This window comes from Schistocerca cancellata, chromosome 2 (genome assembly GCF_023864275.1).
Source record: "Schistocerca cancellata isolate TAMUIC-IGC-003103 chromosome 2, iqSchCanc2.1, whole genome shotgun sequence".
In the NCBI taxonomy this organism is placed as follows: domain Eukaryota; kingdom Metazoa; phylum Arthropoda; class Insecta; order Orthoptera; family Acrididae; genus Schistocerca; species Schistocerca cancellata.
The window spans coordinates 238,795,907-238,809,324 of NC_064627.1; the positions used below are offsets into that span (position 1 = coordinate 238,795,907).

Consider the following 13,418-nt stretch of genomic DNA (forward strand, 5'->3'; position numbering starts at 1 on the left):
TCTGGAACCGCGAGACCGCTACGGTCGCAGGTTCGAATCCTGCCTCGGGCATGGATGTGTGTGATGTCCTTAGGTTAGTTAGGTTTAACTAGTTCTAAGTTCTAGGGGACTAATGACCTCAGCAGTTGAGTCCCATAGTGCTCAGAGCCATTTGAACCATTTTTGAACCTCCTCACACTTAAATCTGTACGCGATGTTAACAAATTTCTCTTCTTCAGATACACTTTCTTTGCCATAGCCAGTCTACATTTTATATCCTCTCTACTTTAACCATCATCAGTTACTTCGCTTCCCAAACATCAAAACTCATCTACTACTTTAAGTGTCTCATTTCCTAATCTAATTCCCTCAGCATCACCCTACTTAATTTGACTACATTCCATTATCCTCGTTTTGCTTTTGTTGATGTTCATTTTATAATCCTCCTTTCAAGACACTGTCCATTCCGTTCAACTGCTCTTCCAAGTCCTTTCCAGTCTCTGACAGAATTACAATGTCATCGGCGAACCTCAAAGTTTTTATTTCTTCTCCATGGATTTTAATACCTACTCCGAATTTTTCTTTTGTATCCTTTTACTGCTTGCTCAATATACAGATTGAATAACATCGGGGAGAGGCTACAACCCTGTCTCACTCCCTTCCCAACCACTGCTTCCCTTTCATGCCCCTCGACTCTTATAACTGCCTTCTGGTTTCTGTCAAATTGTAAATAGCCTTTCGTCCCTGTATTTTACACCTGCCACCTTTAGAATTTGAAAGAGAGTATCCCAGTCAACATTGTCAACAGCTTTCTCTAAGTCTACAAATGCTAGAAACGTAGGTTTGCCTTTCCTTAATCTATTTTCTAAGATAAGTCGTAGGGTCAGTATTGCCTCACGTGTTCCAATATTTCTACGGAATCCAAACTTATCTTCCCCGAGGTCAACTTCTACCAGTTTTTCCATTCGTCTGTAAAGAATTCGCGTCAGTAATTTGCAGCTGTGACTTATTAAACTGATAGTTCGGTAATTTTCACATCTGTCAACACCTGCTTTCTTTGGGATTGGAATTATTATATTCTTCTTGAAGTCTGAGGGTATTTCTCCTGTCTCATACATCTTGCTCACCAGATGGTAGAGTTTTTTCAGGACTGGCTCTCCCAAGGCCGTCAGTAGTTCTAATGGAATGTTGTCTACTCACGGGGCCTTGTTTCGACTCAGGTCTTTCAGTGCTCTGTCAAACTCTTCACGCAGTATCGTATCTTCCATTTCATCTTCATCTACATACTCTTCCATTTCCATAATATTGTCCTCAAGTGCATCGCCCTTGTATAGACCCGGTATATACTCCTTCCACCTTTCTGCTTTCCCTTCTTTGCTTAGAACTGGTTTTCCATCTGAGCTCTTGATATACAAGCGGCTCTCATTTCTCCAAAGGTCTATTTAATTTTCCTGTAGGCAGTATCTATCTTACCCCTCGTGAGATAAGCCTCTACATCCTTACATTTGTCCTCTAGCCATCCCTGCTTAGCCATTTTGCACTTCCTGTCGATCTCATTTTTGAGACGTTTGTATTCCTTTTTGCCTGCTTCATTTACTGCATTTTTTAAATATTTTCTCCTTTCATCAATTAAATTGAATATTTCTTCTGTTACCCAAGGATTTCTACTAGCCCTCGTCTTTTTACCTACGTGAGCCTCTGCTGCCTTCACTACTTCATCCCTCAGAGCTACCCATTCTTCTTCTACTGTGTTTCTTTCCCCCATTCCTGTCAATTGTACCCTTATTCTCTGCCTGAAACTCTGTACAACCTCCGGTTTAGTCAGTTTATCCAGGTCCCATCTCCTTAAATTTCTACCTTTTTGCAGTTTTTTTCAGTTTTAATGTACAGTTCATAACCAATAGATTGTGGTCAGAGTCCACTGGAAATGTCTTACAATTTAAAACCTGGTTCCTAAATCTCTGTCTTACCATTATATAAACTATCTGATACCTTTTAGTATCTCCAGGATTCTTCCATGTACGCAACCTTCTTTTATGATTCTTGAACCAAGTGTTAGCTATGATTAAGTTATGCTCTGTGCAAAACTCTACCAGGTGGCTTCCTCTTTCATTTCTTAGCCCCAATCCATATTGACCTACTATGTTTCTTTCTCTCCCTTTTCCTACTCTAGAATTCCAGTCACCCATGACTATTAAATTTTCGTCTCCCTTCAATACCTCAATCATTTCTTTTATCTCATCATACATTTCATCAATTTCTTCATCTGCAGTGCTAGTTGGCATACAAACTTGTACTACTGTAGTAGGCGTGGACTTCGTGCCTATCTTGGCTACAGTAATGTGTTCGCTATGCTGTTTGTAGTAGCTTACCCGCACTCCTGTTTTTTTTATTCTTTATTAAACCTACTCCTGCATTACCCCTATTTGATTTTGCATTTATAACCCTGTATTCCCCTGACCAAAAGTCTTGTTCCTCCTGCCACCGAACTTCACTAATTCCGATTATATCTAACTTTAACCTATCATTTAGGGACATTAAATTGCAGTCTTAGTAATTTCGTTGAGTACATTTTATTCAGCTCTGTATCTCAAGATGGTATCTCATTCTTGCTTAAATCTTGTTACATTCTCACACAAACGCAGTTTTGCAAGCTCAAAAAACTTGTGGACTCTCCTCCTCGTCGAATTTGAGTAATTATAAAAATCAGAGGCTGAGATACACGGCTTAAACGTGTCGTCTCCTGATGGTGACCAATTTTTTGACCACTGTGTTAGCTGCACGCATTGAGACACGTGATTCCAGTTTTCCTCTGCTGTCCTGAAGCACAATGCCGTAGACGCTATCGACAGAGAGTTATTAAACCCCGACAGGAAATGAAAAGAAACTTTCGTTCCGAGGCAGAATGCCTGTTTTACGGCGTGAGTACGGTTCTACGCGAAGAGGACAAAGCAACCATTCTATGGCCGCTTGGTGCTACCATGTTATCCGCGGCAGATATAACGAAGGCCGTCAATTTAGAGAAGAAGTGATAATGCGCTGCAACAACGTTTTAGTGCGTAACTTAACAACCAGCAAGGCGACCCGGGTATTGAGAACCGCAAGCGGACAAGGTAATACGGCTGTATCGGAGCAAGTCTGCCCGCGATAAGGCTCATAACGACAGGGGAGGTGGCGGTGGAGGTGCCTCGGCGCCCGCCTAGCGAGTAGCGCTCCGCCTGCCCAGTTAGTCCTCACCGCTCACCCAGTTCAAACCTGAGGCTGCCGAGGTCCACGCAGGTACGTCCCGCTCGCGTCTCTGCTGTTACGTTTTACTCTCTGTGTGTATGTGTGTGAGTGTGTGCGTCAGTCCTTTATTTTAATGGCTGTAGATAACAGCTCCCGACCAGAATTTTCCGTTCCACTTCGTAAAAATATGTGACGGAAGAGAGATAATAGAGTTTAACGTCCCATCGGCAACGTGGTCAGGAGAGAAGTAGCACAAGCTCGGATTGGGGAAGGGTGATGTAGGAAATTGCTTTGAACAATTCAACGAAATCACGGAAAACTGAAATCTGGATGGCGAGACGGAGAACTGAACCGTGGTCCTCAGGAATGCATACTGTATGTGCTAACCACTATAGGCTCCCGTCTGATTGATCAGTAGGGTGGCTCACATTCGTAGATCGCATTTGTTGCTAACAATGATCGTGTGCCGTTAACAAATACGTTCAGGTGCGCCGGATATAGAAAATTAATGTTGTTGTTGTTGTTGTGGTCTTCAGTCCTGAGACTGGTTTGATGCAGCTCTCCATGCTACTCTATCCTGTGCAAACTTCTTCATCTCCCAGTACCTACTGCAGCCAACATCCTTCTGAATCTGCTTACTGTATTCATCTCTTGGTCTCCCTCTACGATTTTTACCCTCCACGCTGCCCTCCAATAATAAATTGGTGATCCCTTGATGCCTCAGAACATGTCCTACCAACCGATCCCTTCTTCTAGTCAAGTTGTGCCACAAGCTCTTCTTCTCCCCAATTCTATTCAATACCTCCTCATTAGTTATGTGATCTACCCATCTAATCTTCAGCATTCTTCTGTAGCACCACATTTCGAAAGCTTCTATTCTCTTCTTGTATAAACTATTTATCGTTCACGTTTCACTTCCATACATGGCTACACTCCATACAAATACTTTCAGAAACGACTTCCTGACATTTAAATCTATACTCGATGTTAACAAATTTCTCTTCTTCAGAATCGCTTTCCTTGCCATTTCTACATTTTATATCCTCTCTACTTCGACCATCATCAGTTATTTTTATTCCAAATAGCAAAACTCCTTTACTACTTTAAGTGTCTCATTTCCTAATCTAATGCCCTCAGCATCACCCGAGTTAATTCGACTACATTCCATTATCTTCGTTTTGCTTTTGTTGATGTTCATCTTATATCCTCCTTTCAAGACACTGTCCATTCCGTTCAACTGCTCTTCCAAGTCCTTTGCTGTCTCTGATAGAATTATAATGTCATCGGCGAACCTCAAAGTTTTTATTTCTTCTCCATGGATTTTAATACCTACTCCGAACTTTTCTTTTGATTCCTTTACTGCTTGCTCAATATACAGATTGAATAACATCGGGGATAGGCTACAACCCTGTCTCACTCCCTTCCCAACCATTGCTTCCCTTTCATACCCCTCGACTCTTATAACTGCCATCTGCTTTCTGTACAAATTATAAATAGCCTTTCGTTCCCTGTTTTACCCCTGCCACCTTCAGAATTTGAAAGAGAGTATTCCAGTCAACATTGTCGAAAGTTTTCTCTAAGTCTACAAATGCTAGAAACGTAGGTTTACCTCTCCTCAATCTTTCTTCTAAGATTAAAATTAAATTAATGTGGGTGCTCTAAACTGCAGTTCACAAATGTGTAAGTGAGTGCTGGGTGCTGGGTCAAGCGGAAAAAAAGTCTGGCTTAGAGACGATCAGCAAAATGTGTATAGGAGCCATACAGAAGCAGTGTAAACGTCGTGGGTCGCGACACGAACACAATAACTATACAGGTTTCATTAAACGAATTCGCAATTGCGAATGACAACCATCAGCTGTAGAATGAAATGACGACATAAAAATGTGTGCCTGACTGGGAATCGAACCCGGATTTCTCCTTTATCGCGAGCTGTCCGTAAGGCTATCCGAAAAACGGCTTATGGCCAGACCCCAAACACCTACATGTCGTGAATCTACGACCTGTACTCGTATACAGGTCAGACGTTGTACTTGAACGTCGTTTACCAGGTATCGGCAGATAAATATGATATTACAGTGGCTATGTTATTCTGAATACGATGCAAAGTTCCTTTATACATGTATGCATGTCGAATGGAACTTCGCATCGTAATCAGAATAACAGAGGCACTGCAACATCGTATATACAGGTTTCATATCATATAAGTGTTTTTATTCTACGTTATTAGGTTTAAGAGCAAAATTATACAAAATTTTAAGAAAATGAAACGTTCTATATTCAATGGTCTTAACATAAATAACAGTACAAGTGCCGTCATATCCATTTTCACTCGGTTCACAAGATTCTTATTTTCCTATTTTACAAATGGAATCAATTTACCAAAATCCCTTTTTGTTTTCTTCAGACATCCTAAGTTCATGGTGCAGTGTTTCCAGCTGCACCTGTTGAACATCAGAAGGCTCCACGTTCCTCTTCAAGATTGTAATGTCCTTGAACTCGTCACCTGCATTGAGAGTTGACCGAATTTTCAGGATCTCTAGCCGTTCGGCAGTCAGTCTGGTCCGCTGTGCTTTTGAAATACTCGTATTGGTGAAATTCATGTGTTGTGCGCGTAGATTCAGCGACGAGGCTAGCTAAATGTTTCGAAACGTCACACGTGCTTATCCTCTTTCGTTTCTCAATGTGAGAAAAATCACGATCGCAAGACATAAAAGGGTGTCCTTTCGCCAAAAATATATATTCCGTTCCCGTAAAGTAACCCTTTTCTGTTAGGGAAGTAAATGAACCTGAACAAGTAGTTAACTGTAGCCCCATAGCATTAAAATACTTTAGATTTACTTGCGTTGATTCCAAGTTTTATAAAAAAACATTAAAATGACGGTCAAGGTCTCCTGGTGCTTGGGAGACACATTAGCTGAAACCACAATATCGTCATTTCGGGTGTATTCCTTTCCTTCGCTGCCTACTTTCTAGTTTTCACTTTGAGCACTACCTTCGCTTCTCTTCCTCCGTTCTGGCGCACTTTTCCTTTCCATATCGTGCGTTATTTACATATAATAATTACTTCACAAAAGCCCTGTTGCTACATACAAAGCAGAGAGCTACTTCAGTTGTCATCAATTCACAGAAGAGCAAGCCAAGGCACTAAGAGAGAGTTGGTGCGTGACTCATTAACTGAACATCGATGTTGGTCTTAGACACGAGTACAGTATTTAGACAGCTACAAACACTGTTTCCCGCTGTTTTGGCGCTTGTGTCGGAACATATGTTATTGGCCTTGGCATTTACATCGGAAATTCACCGGTAACTCGCATATTACTTTTTTGGCGCTTGCCACAAATCTTGAAAACTAACCCCTTCTCAAAAACCTGTTTCTGTATTTTTGAATGAGCACCGCTTGATAAAAGTAAACAAACTATTGTTCACCACGTTGTTTTTCCACAGTAGCTATTTAACACAAAAATAATCCACACTATACATATAATTGTTTTATTTTTTTCAAATCTTTGTGTAATTTCTAACTCACAAACAATGTGTTCCTACTAATAGTGGATCGTTCGACGAAAATGTTCGCCACGGTTTTATGCTTCTTGTTTATGGAGATGCACGATGGCGTTGTAGTTCAGTTTCTCTTGCTTCATGGTGTTGGCAAGTAAGTTTTCAATCTTCTAAGGGGGGCGAAAGAAAGTTTTGCTGTAAGTTTTGACACTCGTATAGGATTAGAGCGATCTTTATCAATTCACCGACGTGCAATGTTTAAGGAAAAGGACCTCACTAAGTCTTCCGTATTTTCAAAGAAACAATTTTTAAATTTACACTCATTTAACGTCATATTTCTGTGCAAAGTAAATCTTTCTAGGCCAAAGTCGGCTTTATAAAATTCTGTTCCGTATCTGCATGCAATCTTTAGTTTTGGAAAGAAGAAAAGTTTACGTTTCTTTGAAGTGACTCAAAGCAGCTTTAGAAATTCGATTCTTGAAACAGTGAATCAGAATGTCTGAAACCTCAAAATAAATTCTACGGTTATAACAACGGAGGCAAGATAAATCTCTCGAACTTTTGGAAGTTTCGGATCTTCAACATCAAATTTTTTGGCCAATTCCAAGCGAAAGCTCCATACCTCATGGAAACTTTCTTCAGTTCGAGATAACTTCACAACAATTAAGACTCTACTGATATTCCATGGCCTTTTGGAGCTGAATTTTACAGAAAAGCGTTCACATATCCAACTGGCTCTAAAATTTCAATAAGATTTGTACTGACAAAGATAAATGCAAAAGAGCACATAAAGTTTCAGAAACCTTTAGCCTTAATACCTGTATCGGATTTTTGGAGCTCGAGCTCCTCGGAGAACAAAATGACGCTCGTAATTCTGGAAAATAGTTTTCAGCGGACTTATTCAACAGCACCGAATGACATGGCAAAAAGGTCGAAGAACTATACGATGCACAAAGCTAGCACTTAGGACAGCTTGCAGAGATTTAAATATTGCCAGTCGCTTGGCTGGGCGAGTACAAAATTGGTCATTTCTTTCACATTTGCGATTCTCGCCATGGTCTCATTCGAAATTGTGTCTTGAATCACATGGTTCAAAGAATAAGCCAGACCGTGAACATGCAGAACTGGTAGCTCACTTTCCCTGATTTCTGCTTACAACCCAGAAAAAGTTCCGGTCATATTTGCCTCTCCGTCAGTAGCAATACCTCTGCATGACATGATATCTAGAGAAAAGCGAGTGAGAACATCCATTACAATTGTCAACAGTACTGCAACTACAGTAGATTCAGTATTATAGAAACCAAATAAATAATTCATTAATTTGAAAATCATCACCACTGAGACGTCTAAAGCAAATCTAAACTTTCCCGTGTTGACAGACGCCGCTAGTTTCATTTAAATGATACCGTGTTACGCAAAATATAAACTAAAACTTACTACTCCACAAAGGATGGTACTGTGTGAATAAATATCTATCGACGCAAAGCAGGCTGCTTAAATTTCTGTTGGCTGTTTTCCGCCAGACAGATAACGCTGATCACTTATTAATTGTTTCTGGAGAACTGAGAAGCCTGATTGCATGGGCCAACGTGACGTCAAAATTGGCATAATTGACAGATTTGAATTTTTCCTCAGTTTTTCTCTTTTTTCATTTATGGTATTTTCCTTCCACACTTTGTGTGCGTGAAAAAACTTCGGGGTACGATCATAGTTACGAAACTTCGTGCTCATTGTTGTGTGCCGGATGGATTACCCGAAACTGACGCCCCTTTTATTTCGTGAATCTTTGGAAATATCGAATCGAAGTTTTTGGCTAGTGGTAGAAGGCAGAGGGCGGGTTGCTTTCGTTGTATAGGCAGTATTCTCACCTCTTGTACCAACCGAGATACTGAAGCAAGAATGTTATTTTAAGTGGAACAACGAAGTGTTTTAGTGGTATTCGAAAGCTCTTGGAAACAGGAATCCAACGATGTAACCCAAGTCACTGTCGACGTTGAAACTCGTAGCACAGATATCCGAGAAACGTGCTGAAATGCCGCCGGATACGGCTATTGTCACACCTCGAAGGGTGGCTCCCATTCCAAGCTCCGCTATTGTTTCAAGGACTCTGTCTATTCACCTTGTTTCCACATAAGCTATTCACTTAAACATGAGTATAAACACACAGCTGCAGTAAATATGTTGTGTAGGTGGAGATGGTGAGATTTCTTTTGCTGTAAACAGTTCTCTACCTGCCTAGATGTTCTCATTCTAGTTCTAATGTATACCATCATTGTTGTCAGTGACGTTAATAGAAAAAGTTTGTTACGTTTTTTTCTAGAAAACAATTTTCTGATTTTTCAGTCGTCTGATGTAAGGTACCTCATTTATATTACTCTTCTTGCCTCAGTTACACTTAGAATAATGCTACTTTTACATATTAGATGTTGAAAACACGTATTTTGGGCTAAAAGTATAGTTCCTTGTTGTTTCTTTCGATCTGATAGTTTCATGTGCCGATAGGAAAAGTGGTCAGTGACTTTCATATACGATACGTAATACTACATGCATCAGGTTTACCCGTATACCGTTGTATATACAAAATTATCATGCGTCATTGTATACTTTTGTGACGAATTTGAATTAATTTATCAATAAATGACTCATGGAACCAACCGCTTGCATGAAGTCTATGTAACTTTTTGGCTGCATAAATCATTTATCGAAAGTCTTTTTTTATGACTGTTGCTGTCAGACACGTTTAAAATTGCAATTAATTTGTATTATTTAAAACCGTCTCTGCTCTGTTGTATTCGACCTAATACAAGTAAGCGACTGCAAACGGTCTGCTGCAGTCACTTGACGTTGTTACACATACTAGAGCAAGAAGGTGCTTAGAAAATATATCCGGAACTCAGAACAATCAACATGGAGGGGGGCCCCGGCCGCATTATCCCCTTACGCAGGGAATGTAAGCCTTCGGAAAAATGCACATAGTTCCTATAAATTATTTTCTTTTTCACTTAAAATATTTGGTATGATACGTTACAATATGTAGATTCGAAATGTGTAAGTGACAAATGTCTATCAGTAATCATAGTTTGGTAAAACTTCAGTCTCGCTTAGGCGTATCGGAGTATCGTCTCAGTTGTGTGACTGGATTCGTGATTTCCTCTCAGACAGGTCACAGTTCGTAGTGATAGACGGTAAATCATCGAGTAGAACAGAAGTAATATCTGGCTTTCCACAAGGTAGCGTCATAGGCCCTCTGCTGTTCCTGATTTACATAAATGACCTAGGTGATAATCTGAGCAGTCCACATAGATTGTTTGCAGATGACGCTGTAATTTACCGTCTAGTAAAATCATCAGACGATCAGTTCCAATTACAAAGTGATCTGGAGAAAATTTCTGTATTGTGTGAAAAGTGGCAATTGGCACTAAACATACAAAAGTGCGAAGTAATCCACATGGGCACTAAAAGAAATCCTATAAATTTTGGGTGCACGATAAATCGCACAAATCTAAGGGCTTTCAATTCTACTAAATAACTAGTAATTACAATTACGAGCAAATTAAATTGGTAAGACCACATAGATAATATTGTGGGGAAGGCGAAACAAAGACTGCGCTATGTTGGCAGAACACTTAGAAGATGCGACAAACCCACTAAAGAGACAGCCTACATTACACTTGTCCGTCCTTTGCTGGAATATTGCTCCGCGGTGTGGGATCCTTACCAGATAGGATTGACGGAGGACATCGAAAAATTGCAAAGAAGGGCAGCTCGTTTCGTGTTATCGCGCAATAGGGTTGAGAGTGTCACTGATATGATACGCGAGTTGGGGGGGGGGGGGGGAGGCAGTCACTGAAACAAAGACTTTTTCTTTCGGCGAGATCTATTTACGAAATTTCAATCACCATCTTTCTTTTTCCGAATGCGAAAATATTTTGTTGATACCCACCTACGTAGTGAGAAATGATCATCGTAATAAAATAAGAGAAAACAGAGCTCGAACGGAAAGATTTAGGTGTTCCTTTTTCCCACGCGCCATTCGAGAGTGGAATGGTAGAGAAGTAGTATGAAAAAGGTTCGATGAACCCTTTGCCAGGCACTTAAGTGTGAACTTCAGAGTAACCATGTAGATTTAGATGTAGATGTAGATGTAGGGGCACACTTCACCCCACATTCCCTAACAGAGTAGTACTTTTCTGAATGTTCTGAATGAGTAAGCATTGCAGTTGTGGAATTCACAGTTAAACAGGTCTTATGACCCGCCGGTTGTCTGAAATTAACCGAAATCAGTAGTCAAAAAATTAATTATGTGGTACGGGCATGTGTTGTATAAAGCAGCTCCTAACAGTTTAAATATTTTTACTAACACCATTCTGATAAGCTAATAGTTAACAGAGTTCCGTTTACATGATTGGTAGCTGACCCTTTATATGTGTCGTGCAAAGTAGAGGCCAACAGGATACACGTTTTATCTTGGCAGCGAAGGCCCTATCTTTTCGTTGTGTATAAGGACAGAACCTTGTCCCACATGGCGGAGTTTACACCGGTTTAGCCGACTCCGGCAGTCTGTCCTTTCAAATTTAGTATACTTCTCTGACAATTTTGCGAAAAACATCAACGAGAGTTGTGTCACCTTACGATGCGCACTAGCACACCACTTCCGGGCCAACTCGCTTCAAAACCTGGTCATTATAAAAAAAATGGCTACAATATTCTATAAAACTGTGTTTTTATTAGATCCTTCGGGCTGCTTATTAGGAATTCGATGTCTGAATTATAAAATTCAAAATGACATCTCCAGTTTGGCAGATCAAAAATTTGGATTTAGTGGATTGGAATAAAACTTAGGGTATACAGAATTGAGATCGCTGACAACGAATCAGGAGTTAAATTAGCCGTATTGTAGTATTTTATTCGATACTTCCCGTTTTTCAGTCTAAATCACAGTCACATTCGTCGCTTGTGTCTTTATTACTTCCGGAAGGGCCACTGTTGGATTGTCCACCGGGAGAGGTCCGAACAGCAGGTGTCATATGTTTATCTTCTTCAGTTATTATTTTCTCGACTCTCGGGCTGAGTCGATATGAAGATGCCAGAAACCGATGGAATGCGACATCCATCGTTTTATCAAGGGAATATTTGCGTGTAAAATCCCCTTGGTAAAGTTGGCTTCAAATGGCATTGAGCACTATGGGACTTAACTGCTGAGGTCATCATTCCCCTAGAACTTAGAACTACTTAAGCCTAACTAACCTAAGGACATCACACACATCCATGCCCGAGGCAGGACTCGAACCTGCGACCGTAGCGGTCGCGCGGCTCCAGACTGTAGCGCCTAGAACCTCTCGGCCACTCCGGCCGGCTCGGTAAAGTTGGGTATCCTATTCCCTGCTTCCTAGGCATCTTCAGACGGTCGATCAAACGGGAACGGAGCAACTTCGATTAAAGCATATCGGGCGTCAAAACTATGTCGACTCATGTCGCCAAGGGGCATTACTGCAGAATGTTGTGGGTCCGGCGATGCTGGCACCCGACTTTCGAGAAATATAGACTTTTTTCGTTCTTAATATACTTACTTTAGTTTTAGATTTCTCTTTACAAAATTTCAATAATTCTGCAGCATTTCGCGAAAAAAAAACAATATTACTCAGGAAAATTTTAACCTTGTAAAAAATTATTTGCCAATTTACGAAAAAGTATGATTACAAGAATTACGAATGTCTCTCCAAGAATTCTACAGGAAACCCTACAGCATTTTTTGTGCAGAAAATAATTTACGGGATGAAACTTCCTGTCAGATTAAAACTGTGTGCCGGACCGAGACTCGAACTCGGGACCTTTGCCTTTCGCGGGCGCTATACCAGAAGAGTTTCTGTGAAGTCTGGAAGGTAGGAGACGAGGTACTGGCAGAATTGAAGCTGTGAGGTCGGGTTGTGAGTTGTGCTTGGGTAGCTCAGACGGTAAGAGCGCTTGCCCGCGAATGCCAAAACTCCCGAGTTCGAATCTCGGTCCGGCACAGTGTTTTAATCTGCCAGGAAGTTTCATATCAGCGCACACTCCTCTGCAGAGTTAAAATCTCATTCTTTACTTTACGAGATAATTGCAATAATGAGGGGCCCATTTTTACCGTGTGGCACTGCTGCACGGTCGAAGAACGACCGTCTCCTAAAAACGTGAAAAATGTGCACACGAATACATTTCAACTCGGTAACTACACTATTAAGGTAGCAGGACAGCCATTCACAAAAGTGGAGCAACGTAGAGGAAATTTTGTAGCCAACGATTCTGAATATCGGCAGTAGTTTAATGTCGATATACGCCACTGCATATTATAAACATATATTTTGGAGTGCTATGCATCCTATTTTGACAACCAGGGAGGATCATAGTCATGTATTAAACAGGCCACGCTAACAGTACCTGAAAAATGTGTCGCTGTCCGATTCACTGTTCGCTGTCCAGTGCCACGGCAAGTATTAAATCGACTGGAATGACACCACAGCATTGGACAAGTACGCACTAGTGCAATCTACACAAGACTTCGCGGGACTAAAGTCGAAAGGGGCATATTTTTTTTTCCTAATCTGTCCATGATTTGAAGCCGGTTGGCCCATTGCGAAGCAGATTAACGAGTAGGACCAGCGTGGAGGCGGTTTTTAGGCTGTTTTCCACATCCGACTGAGTGAACGTCGGTCTGGTACTCACGTCCCACCTCATTT

The 13,418-nt window shown here is 40.9% G+C and overlaps 1 protein-coding gene across 1 annotated transcript in view; it reads left to right on the forward strand.

Annotated features, from left to right (window-relative positions):
* The first annotated feature begins 3,120 nt into the window (after nucleotides 1-3,120).
* LOC126144848 (solute carrier family 22 member 7-like) overlaps nucleotides 3,121-13,418 on the forward strand; it is a 213,456-nt gene continuing 203,158 nt past the window's right edge. The window contains exon 1 of the mRNA XM_049915516.1: nucleotides 3,121-3,258. The gene's annotated coding sequence lies outside the window, so the exon portion shown is untranslated. The remainder of the gene's footprint in view (nucleotides 3,259-13,418) is intronic.